This window comes from Pseudochaenichthys georgianus, unplaced genomic scaffold (genome assembly GCF_902827115.2).
Source record: "Pseudochaenichthys georgianus unplaced genomic scaffold, fPseGeo1.2 scaffold_1484_arrow_ctg1, whole genome shotgun sequence".
In the NCBI taxonomy this organism is placed as follows: Eukaryota; Metazoa; Chordata; class Actinopteri; order Perciformes; family Channichthyidae; genus Pseudochaenichthys; species Pseudochaenichthys georgianus.
In genome coordinates, this window is record NW_027262333.1 from 1 (window position 1) to 5338 (window position 5338).

Genomic DNA, 5338 nt, shown 5'->3' on the forward strand with positions numbered 1-5338 from the left:
TCTGTGTTTCTATAAGTCTGGTTCTGTGTTTCTATAAGTCTGGTTCTGTGTTTCTATAAGTCTGGTTCTGGGTTTCTATAAGTCTGGTTCTGTGTTTCTATAAGTCTGGTTCTGTGTTTCTATATGTCTGGTTCTCTGGTTCTGTGTTTCTATAGGTCTGGTTCTGTGTTTCTGTGTTTCTATAGGTCTGGTTCTGTGTTTCTATAGGTCTGGTTCTGTGTTTCTGTGTTTCTATAGGTCTGGTTCTGTGTTTCTATAGGTCTGGTTCTGTGTTTCTACATGTCTGGTTCTGTGTTTCTATAAGTCTGGTTCTGTGTTTCTATAAGTCTGGTTCTGTGTTTCTATAGGTCTGGTTCTCTGGTTCTGTGTTTCTATAGGTCTGGTTCTCTGGTTCTGTGTTTCTATAGGTCTGGTTCTGTGTTTCTACATGTCTGGTTCTGTGTTTCTATAGGTCTGGTTCTGTGTTTCTGTGTTTCTATAGGTCTGGTTCTGTGGTTCTGTGTTTCTACAGGTCTGGTTCTGTGTTTCTACAGGTCTGGTTCTGTGTTTCTGTGTTTCTATAGGTCTGGTTCTCTGGTTCTGTATTTTTATAGGTCTGGTTCTGTGTTTCTACAGGTCTGGTTCTGTGTTTCTATAGGTCTGGTTCTGTGTGTCTGTGTTTCTATAGGTCTGGTTCTGTGTTTCTATAGGTCTGGTTTCTGTGTTTCTACAGGTCTGGTTCTGTGTGTCTGTGTTTCTATAGGTCTGGTTCTGTGTTCTGTGTTTCTATAATTCTGGTTCTGTGTTTCTATAAGTCTGGTTCTGTGTTTCTATAAGTCTGGTTCTGTGTTTCTATAGGTCTGGTTCTGTGTTTCTATAGGTCTGGTTCTGTGTTTCTATAAGTCTGGTTCTGTGTTTCTATAATTCTGGTTCTGTGTTTCTATAAGTCTGGTTCTGGGTTTCTATAATTCTGGTTCTGTGTTTCTATAAGTCTGGTTCTGTGTTTCTATAAGTCTGGTTCTGGGTTTCTATAATTCTGGTTCTGTGTTTCTATAAGTCTGGTTCTGTGTTTCTATAAGTCTGGTTCTGTGTTTCTATAAGTCTGGTTCTGTGTTTCTATAAGTCTGGTTCTGTGTTTCTATAAGTCTGGTTCTGTTGTTCTATAAGTCTGGTTCTGTGTTTCTATAAGTCTGGTTCTGTGTTTCTATAATTCTGGTTCTGTGTTTCTATAATTCTGGTTCTGTGTTTCTATAAGTCTGGTTCTGTGTTTCTGTGTTTCTATAAGTCTGGTTCTGAGTTTCTATAATTCTGGTTCTGTGTTTCTATAAGTCTGGTTCTGTGTTTCTATAAGTCTGGTTCTGTGTTTCTATAAGTCTGGTTCTGGGTTTCTATAATTCTGGTTCTGTGTTTCTATAAGTCTGGTTCTGTGTTTCTATAAGTCTGGTTCTGTGTTTCTATAAGTCTGGTTCTGTGTTTCTATAGGTCTGGTTCTGTGTTTCTATAGGTCTGGTTCTGTGTGTCTGTGTTTCTATAGGTCTGGTTCTGTGTTTCTACAGGTCTGGTTCTGTGTTTCTATAGGTCTGGTTCTGGGTTTCTATATGTCTGGTTCTGTGTTTCTACATGTCTGGTTCTGTGTTTCTACAGGTCTGGTTCTGTGTTTCTATAGGTCTGGTTCTGTGTTTCTGTGTTTCTATAGGTCTGGTTCTGTGGTTCTGTGTTTCTACAGGTCTGGTTCTGTGTTTCTACAGGTCTGGTTCTGTGTTTCTGTGTTTCTATAGGTCTGGTTCTGTGTTTCTATAGGTCTGGTTCTGTGTTTCTATAGGTCTGGTTCTGTGTTTCTACATGTCTGGTTCTGTGTTTCTATAGGTCTGGTTCTGTGTTTCTGTGTTTCTATAGGTCTGGTTCTGTGGTTCTGTGTTTCTACAGGTCTGGTTCTGTGTTTCTACAGGTCTGGTTCTGTGTTTCTATAGGTCTGGTTCTGTGTTTCTGTGTTTCTATAGGTCTGGTTCTCTGGTTCTGTATTTCTATAGGTCTGGTTCTGTGTTTCTACAGGTCTGGTTCTGTGTTTCTATAGGTCTGGTTCTGTGGTTCTGTATTTCTATAGGTCTGGTTCTGTGTTTCTATAGGTCTGGTTCTGTGTTTCTACAGGTCTGGTTCTGTGTTTCTGTGTTTCTATAGGTCTGGTTCTGTGGTTCTGTGTTTCTATAATTCTGGTTCTGTGTTTCTATAAGTCTGGTTCTGTGTTTCTATAAGTCTGGTTCTGTGTTTCTATAGGTCTGGTTCTGTGTTTCTATAAGTCTGGTTCTGTGTTTCTATAAGTCTGGTTCTGTGTTTCTATAATTCTGGTTCTGTGTTTCTATAAGTCTGGTTCTGTGTTTCTATAGGTCTGGTTCTGTGTTTCTATAAGTCTGGTTCTGTGTTTCTATAATTCTGGTTCTGTGTTTCTATAAGTCTGGTTCTGTGTTTCTATAAGTCTGGTTCTGGGTTTCTATAATTCTGGTTCTGTGTTTCTATAAGTCTGGTTCTGTGTTTCTATAAGTCTGGTTCTGTGTTTCTATAAGTCTGGTTCTGGGTTTCTATAATTCTGGTTCTGTGTTTCTATAAGTCTGGTTCTGTGTTTCTATAAGTCTGGTTCTGTGTTTCTATAAGTCTGGTTCTGTGTTTCTATAGGTCTGGTTCTCTGGTTCTGTGTTTCTATAGGTCTGGTTCTGTGTTTCTGTGTTTCTATAAGTCTGTTTCTGTGTTTCTACAGGTCTGGTTCTCTGGTTCTGTGTTTCTATAGGTCTGGTTCTGTGTTTCTATAGGTCTGGTTCTCTGGTTCTGTGTTTCTATAGGTCTGGTTCTGTGTTTCTGTGTTTCTATAAGTCTGTTTCTGTGTTTCTATAGGTCTGGTTCTCTGGTTCTGTGTTTCTATAGGTCTGGTTCTGTGTTTCTATAGGTCTGGTTCTGTGTTTCTGTGTTTCTATAGGTCTGGTTCTGTGTTTCTATAGGTCTGGTTCTCTGGTTCTGTGTTTCTATAGGTCTGGTTCTGTGTTTCTATAGGTCTGGTTCTGTGTTTCTATAGGTCTGGTTCTGTGGGCTCATATTAATTATAATACATACTGTACAAGTTGTTGTTTTTGAATGGCTCTCAATGTCGTTGTTAATAAACCATCCATCAGCATCTTCACCACCTCTCCTGGGTCTGGTGTTGGTCCAGCAGAACCAGACTGACTTCCTGTCAGGACCGGACTGCAGTCTACAAAGTACTTCAGACTAGCTGCACCTCCACCAGCTACCCTGCAGTCTACAAAGTACTTCAGACTAGCTGCACCTCCACCAGCTAGCCTGCAGTCTACAAAGTACTTCAGACTAGCTGCACCTCCACCAGCTACCCTGCAGTCTACAAAGTACTTCAGACTAGCTGCACCTTCACCAGCTACCCTGCAGTCTACAAAGTACTTCAGACTAGCTGCACCTCCACCAGCTACCCTGCAGTCTACAAAGTACTTCAGACTAGCTGCACCTTCACCAGCTACCCTGCAGTCTACAAAGTACTTCAGACTAGCTGCACCTTCACCAGCTCTGAGAACACTTTCATGATCAATCATTATAAAACATATCATATATATTATTCTGAAATGGACCAATCTGCACAACGACTACTTTCACTGTCTTTCACTATATTTAGATGAGAATACTTTCTACTTTCACTTGAGGAAGGCTTAAAGTACAATACTGATGACCTGGTACGGCAGCTGCACCGCCCTCAACCGTAAGGCTTTACAGAGGGTGGTGAAAACTGCACAGCTCATCACCAGGACTGACCATCCATGGAGGACCTTTACTCTCAGCGGCTCAGGAAGAAAGCCCTCAGGATTACAAAAGACCCCCCTCACCCCAGCCACAAACTGTTCAGTCTGCTGCCGTCTGGCAGGCGCTACCGCAGCATCCGGACTAAAACCACCAGACTCAGAGACAGCTTCACCCCACAGGCCAGAAGACTGTTAAACACCTGCACTTAGAAACAACATCCATAACATTCATCTGGCTGCTACTTATATATATATATATCAATATTCCAATTACTTGTATATTGTAGTGCCGAGAGATAGGAGTCGGAGACGGTGCATCGAAGGTGCAAAAGGGAACTTTATTGAGGAGCAGAAAAGGACATGTTGTTGGCTTGTAGTCCGAGAGAAAGATAAAGGAAGGAGGACACAGTATATACCCCGGAGGTATATTAGGCATTAGTGTCCGTGCGGAACAATACCCCCAACCTGTAGTTCCATGATTGAACTATGTAACCCAGTGTATTAATAAGTGATCACTACAATATAGACTATTCTGCACTATTTCTATTATATTTTATTTACTTGCACTATTGTATCTCTGTTATTGTATTGTTCTGTTGGAGGAGCTGTGACATCAGATCTTCATCGACATATCTACACTGTAGCTGCTGCAGTGGCGGTTCTAGACCAATTTGACTGGGGGGCCACTGGGGGGCCAGTTATTTTCTGAGGGGGGGCTCAATAAATGCAGGATGAAAAAGAGAACTAGACAGTGTGAAGTAATTGCACATAAGAAAACAATGCAATACAGTTATTGGTATTTGTTTCAGTACTTATTTATTTCAGATAGATCTTATAGTTATTACTGTTAGCTTCAGCTTAAGTTATAGTGCAATGTTTGCACTCACACCATATGTATATAAAAATAAAGGCAATGAACAGTTACATCTCTACTTTACATAAGGGTGTCTGCACAATCTCACATTACAGCAACACAATCCTGCGGTTTTTGGCAAACCGAGTACCAGAAAATATACATTTAAAAAAAAACAAAAAAAAACGTTTCATTGTTAGGGGGGCCACAGGTCAGTGTTAGGAGGCACTGGCCCCCCTAGAACTGCCCCTGAGCTGCTGATACAACACATAACAATAAAAGCCTTGAATCTTACTTCAATTTGTACTCAAGGTCTGAGTACTTCTACCTGTATTAAAGTACCAGGTCTGAGTACTTCTACCTTTACTAAAGTACCAGGTCTGAGTCAATTCAAAACCTTTATTTATCCAGGTAAAATCCCATTGAGATCAATGATCTCTTTTTCAAGGGAGTACTTCTAACCCTCTGCACTTAAGGAACTGGTCACTCCCTTTGTTCATTAATACACACTCTCTGGTAATATTGTATCCATACACAGATGTAGGGAATGACTGCAGACCGTCAGTCAGCTGTACCTGCACAGGTAGATAGAGCTGTACCTGCCGGGTATCTTCATTAATACCCTTTCTCTGGTCATCCATAAACATATCAGATTAACTTTATTTTTGAGAAGCCATGCGTTAACTCTCCGGTGGGAAACACAGGGCGGAAC